General features: G+C 42.7%; 1 pseudogene; it reads right to left on the bottom strand.

Moving 5' to 3' along the window:
• Positions 1-6608: 6608 nt before the first annotated feature.
• On the bottom strand, positions 6609-8853 carry LOC102920714 (tubulin alpha-1B chain-like; annotated as a pseudogene).
• Positions 8854-9632: the final 779 nt, after the last annotated feature.

Below are 9632 nucleotides of genomic sequence, written 5' to 3'. Positions count from 1 at the left end.
CAGTGTTTTAAATGTTGGTGCTAGGGATCTGAACTCCGATCCTTAGTCTTGCACGTCAAGTGCTTTTTCCTCTGAGTCATCTCCCTGGCATCTCTCCTCTATGTCAATCATGCTCTCGCCTGTAGCAGATCCAAACTCCCATCTTTATGCTTAGACATGGGACAGTTCACTTGAGTTTAGTCAGCTTCTTACCAGCAGAGGATGGATGTGATTTGTTGTTGTTGCTGCTGTTGAAAATTGGGTTTTTTTTTGTTTTGTTTTTGTTTGTTTCCTTTTGAGATAGGGTCTTACTCTGTAGCACAGGCTCACCTGGAACGAACTATGTAGCCCAGACTAGTCTCAAAGTTGCAGGTATCTTCTTGTCTCTTCTTTTATAGTGCTGGGGTTGCAGGTGTGAGCCATTGTTCCCAGCTCTCAAAGATTATATTTGAGAAAGTCACAAGGTGGATATTAAGAGCTAATAGTCATTTGTGTCCAGAAAGGCAGCACTGATGAGAAAGAGAATCAGTAATTGTCAGTCAACATGGGCTTCAGGAACAGGTCCAGCATGCAGATACATACCCAGGCTTGGCATTGTTCACAGCTGAAAATGCTATCTGTAATGAAGATATGACCTTCTTGTTTTCTTGTTTTGAAACAGGGTCTTACCTGGCTTGTAACCCAGGCTTGTGCCCTCATGCCAAGTATGGCCTATTTTCTTTTTCAAACATAGAATTAGGTTGGGTTGTTGTTGTTGTTGTTATTATTAGTGTGTGTGCGCCTCTTTCTTATATCCTAGACAACATTTGTTACTATTTTTGTTCTTGATGATAGCCATTCTGACTGGGGTGAGATAGAATCTCAAAATCATTTTAATTTGCATTTCTGTTTTTTTTTCTAGGAGATCTTTCCTTATCAGCACCCAAATAATACCCTTGTTATTTTTACACAAATGCACAGTATCTTATTGTACATACATTTCATACTAATCTATCTAGGCATTCTGCAATGTTTAGGTTGCTACCTTAAAAAACAATCTACTGGACTGAAATAAAAAGTGTATTTAGTCAATTTAAACTAATAACCATTTAACAGCATGGTATATGCTGGGCTCAATTATAAAATATAATAATCTTACAGGGTTTAGGGCTCCCAGAAGCAGGGTAAGAGAGATATCCATTAATGACCCCCTGAGCAGTTTAGGATGTCCAGTCTCCTCTCAGGGACAGAAATAGCTCAGGTACCATTCCTCTGATCAATAATTAGAGTCCTGAAGTTCCCCATTGGCTTTATAAGATATTTATTATGAAGGAGAAGTCCAGTTCTAATGTTTTTCAATCTGTTAACAGCTACCTAACAATGGGACCCTGACTACATGCCTATGAGGTCTACTCTGCTTGTATCATAGTGGTGTGCATGAATGTGAAGAGTCCACTGTGACCCAATGACTGATAGACTGTCAATAGTTATCTCCATTTAGTCAGATGCCTCATAAGTCTGCTGTAGAAATAATATGCTGATGTGAACCAGCTTGATTCAGTTTTCTATCAAATGTGTGCTTGAGAAACAGACGTTAGACGCTGCATATGGTCGAAAGCTGCATATTGACTCAGTTGTGCCCTACCCTTTAGTTATTAGATTCACTTTTTTTTGTTATGTCCAGGCTGGCCTGGAACTCACTCTATAGCTGAGGATAACTTTAATCTACTGAGCCTATGGCTTTGCCTTCCAGATGGGGAGATTACAGAAATGTGCCACTATGCCTGCCAGGTCAGAGTGTCACCTTTTCCACTTAACAAGAATGGGGGTCTGGAACCTGAAGCTCACCTCCAAATAAAAGACACAAAGACTTGAGCTCTCCAACTATCAAATGAAATAGAATTATATATAAAACAACTCTGCTGTTATCCCACAAAACCGGACTCTTTGTTTTTTCAAGTTGAGGGGCCTTTAAGGGGACCCTCTTTTCCTCAGCCGGGATTCAATCCAGAAAACTGTTTAAGAAACAACTGAGAAGCCAGGTCCCCTTTCTTCTAGGAAAGGACCAGCTAGCCTATCTTAGTTAATTGGAGATCCTTAGCCTTTGTACTATGACTTTTTATAAATTTTGTATAAATACACTTTGGCCAAAATGTAAACTAATCTATTTTCCTTTATCAGTTTGCTTCAAACTTCTTTTAAAACATAGGGAAATTATGCAGAGGATTTAATGAATCGAAGAGAAGAGCAGCAGTGTGGGATCTGAATACTTGCTGCTGTGGAAGTGGGGTGTGTGAGTGGGTGGCCTTACTTTCATTTTGTTGTGTTTATTTTTATTATTTTTTTAAATTTGTTTATTATGTATACAGTATTCTGCCTGCATGTATGCCTGAAGGTCAGAAGAGGGCGCCAGATCTCATTACAGGTGGTTATTAGCCACCATGCAGTTGCTGGGAATTGAACTCAGGACCTCTGGAAGAGCACTCAGTGCTCTTAACCTCTGAGCCATCTCTCCAGGCCCCTTGTTGTGTTTATTAAGTTCAGTGTAGAAAATCAGAAAAAAAATCAGTTACGCTCTATGACTGTCTTAGTGTTCTGTTGCTGTGAAGAGACACCATGACCAAGGCAGCTCTTATAAAAGAAAGCATTTAATTGGGGCTTGCTTACAGGTTCAGAGGTTTAGTCCATCATCAGCATGGTAGCACCCAGGCAGACATGGTAGCTGAGAGTTCTGCATCTGGATCCATGTGGAGAGAATGAGACACTGGGCTTGGCATGAACATTTGAAACCCTAAAGTCCACCCCCAGTGACATACTTCCTTCAACAAGGCCACATCTCCTAACCCTTATCAATTAGTGCCATTTCCTAGTGACCAAGCATTCAAATCTATGAGCCTATGGGAGTCGTTCTTATTCAAACCACCGCATCTACTGATGATTAAAATGTCACACTTCAAGTCTTCTTAGCGGGGCAGGCAAGGTGGTGAGTGCTATCATGTCGGCACTTGGTGGTAGTGGCAGGCTGATACTTGGCTACAAAGTACAGTGAAATCATGGACAGCCTGGGCCTAAACAACATGGAAACCCCAAATAAAACAAAACAAATAGAAAAGAAATTCTTATGTGTCTTCTGTTATCGTAATAATAATTATTATTGTTAGGAAAAGTTACCATATTTTTATGTTTTATAGAGAATATCACGTAGTTTAGTGAGTCAAGGGGGCCGGCCAAGCACTTGCTTGCTTTCCATTCTAAATGTGGGGTGGGGTGGCGGTTTTGGGCTATCCTGGGGAAGAAGCGGTTAGCTGTTTGGTAGGTAGGGGCAGGGCGCGGCTGCCCCCTGGGACAGCTGAGTATGAGAATTCAAAGGGACATTTTACTATGTCTTCCTCACAGTGTAAAAAATTTCTTCAGCCAGGTCTACAAAACGAGTTCCAGGACCACCGGGATACAAAGAAAACTCCTGACTCGAAACAAAACAAACAAACAAAACCGGAATTTCTTTATCGGAGCTGCAATCATCATGGAAAAAGACCCCCAGAAGGCGCTTCCCGTTCTGGATCGGAAAGCCAGAAGGGAACTTTTTCCTTCAGCATCTTTCCCCTGTCCTCCCCATCCTTGCATTTCCCTGAGACCTTTACAGCAGGCCCTTGCCAGGAGGGGGTGGAAGAGGCATCTAGTCTGCCCAGCAACAGCTGACGTACATGGCCTGATCACCCTGATTGGTTGCTAGGAGGGGCCTGTACCGTCTGCCAGCGTCACTGTGACACCCCGTCCCCCCAGGCAAGACCTTATTTGCCTTTCGCTTCAGACTTGCCGCTTCTGGTCACCTGCTTGTCCTCCACTGACCTCTTCGTGTCTGTTTCTGTGCAGTGTGGACCCGGGGGCCATCAAGACCCAGGCTGGGGAGGCCCGACTGTCAGTCACCACGGTGGCTCTGACGCCAGCGACTGTGTGCGCAGGCGGTTTCCCAGCTGAGCAGCTGTCACGTTGCAGACCATCTTGGAACCTTACAGGCTCTCCCCGTTGTTTTCTTTTCTGGGGGTCGACCTAGGATCTAAAAGACTAGGCAGGCACTCTACCTCTTAATTATAGCCCATCCCAGTCTGTTTTTCTAGTAGAGAAAACGATATGATGGGGTAATTATGTGTCCTGGAATTCCTAGAGCTCTTTGAATTCTTATACTAATATGAGAGACCTTGCTTCTTTATGTCAGAAGTGGAATTCTCAGATGCAGATTCTGTATCTACACTTTACTAGCCTAAAGGGTCCTGCACATAGGTTAAAGAAATGTTAATTTCTGTATTTACAAAATGGGGACTATTGAAGAACCAGCCTGCCTGCATCATAGGCTTAAAAGCCATCTTACAGTGAAGACAAACTAGGTTTATTCCTGTTTATGGTTAAACCTCTGTCTTTTCAAGGATTGCACTATGCTCCCACCTGTAACCTTAACTGCAAAATGGTTCTGGACTGCCGGTTCCAGGAATGGCAATCATGTCTTTTTTCAAAAAGTTGTTTATAACCATCTTGCAACCCTACCTGTTGTTATGACTACCTGTAGTTGATTGTCTTTTACTCTTTACTCTTTGGGGGGCCCACCACCCAGCTCCCAAATAAATCACACACAGAGGCTTGTTATTACTTATGAATGCCCAGCCTTAGCTTGGCTTGTTTCTAGCCAGCTTTTCTTAAATTATCCCATCTATCTTTTGCCTCTGGGCTTTTAAATTTTTCCTATATACCTTTCTTTACTTACTACTCCATGTGGCTGTGTAGCTGGGTGGTTGGCCCCTTTTCTCACTCCTTCATTCTTTCCTCCCAGACTTCTATTTATTCTCTCTGCCTGCCAGCCCCGCCTATCCTTTCTCCTGCCTCATTGTTGGCCATTCAGCTCTTTATTAGACCAATGAGGTGTTTTAGACAGGCACAGTAACACAGCTTCATGGAGTTAAACAAATGCAACATGATAGAATGCAACACATTTTTGCATCATTAAACAAATGTTCCACAGCATAAACAAATGTAACACATCTTAAAGTAACATTCTACAATGACTACCTGTTGCGTTGTTTTGGCCACCTATTATGTCCTGCTCCTGTAACCTGGCCTATTTCCCCCTATTTGGGAACCTCCTACCGATAAGGTATTAAAAGCCTTGTCTTCCTCACAATCAGTGTTGGCCTCTTTTACCCTTCCTTAGAGTGAGGAGGCCTATGTACACAAATAAAGAAACTTGCTATAATTAATTGCTCGCTTTAATTAATTTGGCCACGATAATTTGGGTTGGTGGTCTCTCTTCTCCCATCTTTGGGGTTAACACTATACCACTCACTTCATGAGACAGAGGTTCTGTGAGACAAGGTACATACAGTGCTAAGTGTTGTGTCTGGCTCTCGGAGAAACAAAGATATACTATTCTGAACCTGTGCACAGAATGTTAGCCTATGAGGGAAAGATTTTGTCTTATTTTCCCCTGAATACTAACCCCACCCCATTTTCTCCTTCTTCTGGGCATGTAATAGTGAGAGACATGTAACAGAGTAAGTTTTTGAAAAGAATGAACCACAACCACCCCACCCTTTCTTTACATACTCAACCTCAATAAACTTGTGAAAAGAGTGAGTGAGGAGGGCCCTGGCCCCCGTTTTGGGTAGCTGTTGTCTTGCTTGCTAACCTTGACCTTGATATCCTCCCCATGCTAATTCCCTGCCAGGTTCCACCCTCCTGAATGCTTAAGGGAAGTTCCTTGTCTGTGTATCCTGCATAATGGGCGTTAACAGCTTAGATGCAAGATTGTAAAACATCTGTATCAACTTCTGCCCTCTGGGGTTCTCCCATTGTGCTGTAAGCCTGTTTTAAGACCTCTTCCCTCCTTCAATAAACAGCATTCAGCATTTAAAAAAAAAGTATGAGTGAGGGGTATAAAGGGTTGATCTGGGAAGAGTTGGGGTGTGAACATGATCAAAATACATAGCATGTATGTGTGAAATTCTCAATAAATTAACAAAAATATTATATTAAAAAGGAATGATGGACAAGAGGCTGGGGCTGGGGGCTGGCTTGGGGGCTGGTATGTATAATACCTCAGTTGGTAGCATGCAGAAAGCCCTAGTTGTGATTACGGATGCAAAGCCAGCCTCAGAGGGTTGAGGCCAGCCTGGGCTAAGTAACTTTATTTCTCAAGTAGATAGACAGACAGACAGACAGACAGACAGACAAACCAAGGGCAAAATGGTCATCTCTAACCTTCACATTCAATTCTTTTTCATGCAGTGATTTTTCCCTTAGACACCTTCCTGAATTCTAACCCTACATCAACACCAGCACTTTCACTTGATCTAGGTTACAAATAACTTGTATTTTTCCAGCTTTCTCCCTCCCCCTACACCCTGTATTGGGGATCAAGACTAAGAGCCTCAGACATGCTAGTCAAGTGCTATACTACTGAGCTACACAGCCAGTCCTAAAGAACTGGTGAAAGAGGATGTGGGAGGGAGGAAGTGGTATTTGACCTGTGATAAAACAGCTTTGATTGCCTTTCAGGGGCCAGGCACAAAGGTGGGGTACCTAGAGTTTGTGCCCCCTCACCACACCTTTCCCCTTTCCTTAGTGTTATTCTCCACATTCATTTCTACAGCTTCTAAGATTCAATTCCTAAATTCTTCTCCTTGTGTCATTTCCCTCCAGGAAGAAAACATTAGTTTTCCCCACAAGTGGCCCTTTGTGCATCTGCATCTGCCAGGTACTTCTGGACCTGAAGCTCTCAGTCCCAAGGCTCTTCAAGCATCCCAGGGTCAGACAAGAAAATGATAGATTTTTACAAAACTGTCCAATCTACTTGAGTCAAGATTTAAGCTTAGTTATTTGGTGCAAAATTTAAGCCTAGCTCCTTGGCACTTTTTTTGTTTGTGAGACATGGTCTCATATAGCCCAGGCTGGCCTAGAACTCTTGAGTCTGATCTTAAACTTTTGATCCCCCTGCCTCTACTTCCCAAGTGTTGGGACTACAGTTATGTATCACACATATGATTTATGCAGTGCTGGGGACAAAAGACAGACAAAGCAAAACACCCAACACGTTAGGCATGCTAGAAAATACCATGACAACTGAGCTGCTTCTCCCTCCTGATTTACTTGAGACTGGGTCTCAGTCCATAGCCCTTGTTGGCCAGGAACTTGTTTTATAGATCAGGCTGGCCCCAAACTTGTGCCAGCCCTCCTGAGTGCTAGGATTACTGTTCTATGCCACCATGCCCAGTTCAATATTTCTTGCTGAGTAAATTATATGACAGCCATCTTGACTAAGTAGAGTAGTATATTTTGTTTGTCCTTGGTTCTCAGTTATCTCTGTTATGTACTTCTGGCTGTCCTGGAACTTGATATGTAGACCAGGCTGGTCTTAAACTCACAGAGATCCACCTACTTCTGCCTCCTGAGTGCTGGGATTAAAGGCATGCAACACCATGCCTGGCCTCCTACCTCATGTTCTTATTTTTCATTGTAAGGTTCTCTCCCTGCCATCCTTAAAGCTTTTACTTTGAGATATGGAAAATCCCTACAGGTCCATATGGAAAAGATAGGCATGATCACAGAATGAAGATAACCTAATTAGAAGCACTGATTACTATCAGCTGTTGCTTGATATGTCCAAGGCTAAAAGGAATGAATTGGCATTCTTCACCCTCTCCTTCAACAGAATTCACACCAACCTCTTCCTGTCCTTCTCTAGGGCAGCCACGTCCTTACAGGCCTCAGAGAACTCCCCTTCCTGTATGCCATCACCCATGTAGCTGAGCATGGTCATGCTTGACATACATCAGGTCAGACTTGTGGTCTAGGTGAGCCTAGGCCTCAGCAACGGTGGTGGTGTTGCTCAGCGTGCACACAACTCTTGGTACCTTAGCTGGTCTCCATCAGGTACCACAGCAGGAAGCTAGTAATCAACGCTAAATTTGAAGCCAGTGGGGCACCAGTCCACAAGCTAAATGATACTCTTGGTCTTGATGGTTTCAATGGCAACACTGACATCTTTAGAAGAACCATGTCACCATGGCACATCAGGCAGCAGGACATGTATTTACCATAGCAATGGTCACATTTCAGCATCTCGATGTCTGGCTCAAAGCAGGCATTGGTGATCTCTGCCACAGAAAGCAGCTCATGGTAGCCTTTCCCAGCAGAGATGACAAGAGCATATGTAGCCAGAGGGAAGTGGATGCAGGAATAGAGAAAAAGCTTGGTCTGGAATTCTGTCAGACCAATATTCAGGGAATCGTTGAATCTGAGGGAAGCAATGATGGAAGACACAATCTGGCTAACAAGGTGAATAAAGTTAGTAGAGGCTGAGCATTCAATATCAAGATTTCTAAGACAGATGTCATAGATAGCCTCATTGTCTCGATGACGGCACAATCAAAGTCCTCCAAAGTTGTATGAATGGTGAGAATGGAATTGTTGGGCTCAACAACAGCAGTGGAAACCTGGTGTTGTGGGTAAATGGAGAATACCAGCTTGGACTTCTTTCCATAATCAACAGAAGGCCACTCCATCAGCAGGTCTAAGTCCAGGTCAGTGATTTCTTTTCCAATGATGTAGTAGCCAGGGGCATAGTTATTGGCAGCTGCTCAGGGTGGAAGAGCTGATAGTAGGTGCCAATGAAAATTTCATCAATAACTATGGGTTCCAGGTCTAGGAACATTGTCCTGTGCATATGCTTGCTATATACCTATCTCATTGAAAATATTGAAGGAGTCATCTCTTCCCTCAATGGTCTTACTTGGCACCTGGCCGGCCATTGGGCTGGATTCCATGTTCTAGGCAGTAGAGATTCTAGCACGCATTGCCAATCTGGACACCAGCCTGGCTAATTTGGGCAGAGATGCACTCATGCATGGTAGCTACAAGTTAGGAGGTGAGGGTGACAGAAACAGACAGAATTACTGTCCCTAACAAGCTAAGATTCCAGGTAAGTAATACAATAGTAAGATTCTTAATATGCCTCATGACACTGTTGACTTGGTTATGGACTTTTACCACAAAGGTTAAGACAGTTTAGTCTGCTGACTGAGGGAAGCAGGGGGACTATAAAAAGTCTGGAATCTTAACTCCAGTTGTACAGTTGAATGATAATATAATAGGAGGTAGGGTTGATGTGGCCATAGTGATTTTGAGATAGTTACTGTTACCCTGCTAGTAATGTTCTAAACATAACAGGCACTGCAAAGATCCCAATACAACTCTCACTGCCACTTCTCTGTAGGGTCTAATGTAGCCTTGGTTGCCTTTAAACTAGGTACATAGCTGAAGTTCACTGTAAACTTTGATCTTCCTGTCTTTACTTCTCAAATACTAGGATTACAGATTTTTGTTATCATGCCCAACTTTCAGAGCTCTGCTAAAATGGGTTTAACTAAGAGTTTATACCCATATACTATTGTATTTAAATCAGAGCCAGAAGCTGTCTTGAAGCTTACCAGAAATGAAATTTTTTTTATTTCATTTAATGTTTTTGATATATTTTCACAGTGAACATATGGACTTTATAATAATGATTTTTGAAAAAATGTTATACAACAAACAAAACTGAAATATCATTTGCTCTTTAGACTTGCTCCATCTCATTTAGAGTTGCCTTGTAACTAATGCCATCTAATGGGCTAATTAAGTAATTG

This window comes from Peromyscus maniculatus, chromosome 21 (assembly GCF_049852395.1).
Source record: "Peromyscus maniculatus bairdii isolate BWxNUB_F1_BW_parent chromosome 21, HU_Pman_BW_mat_3.1, whole genome shotgun sequence".
In the NCBI taxonomy this organism is placed as follows: domain Eukaryota; kingdom Metazoa; phylum Chordata; class Mammalia; order Rodentia; family Cricetidae; genus Peromyscus; species Peromyscus maniculatus.
This window is presented reverse-complemented; position numbering and strand designations above follow the sequence as displayed.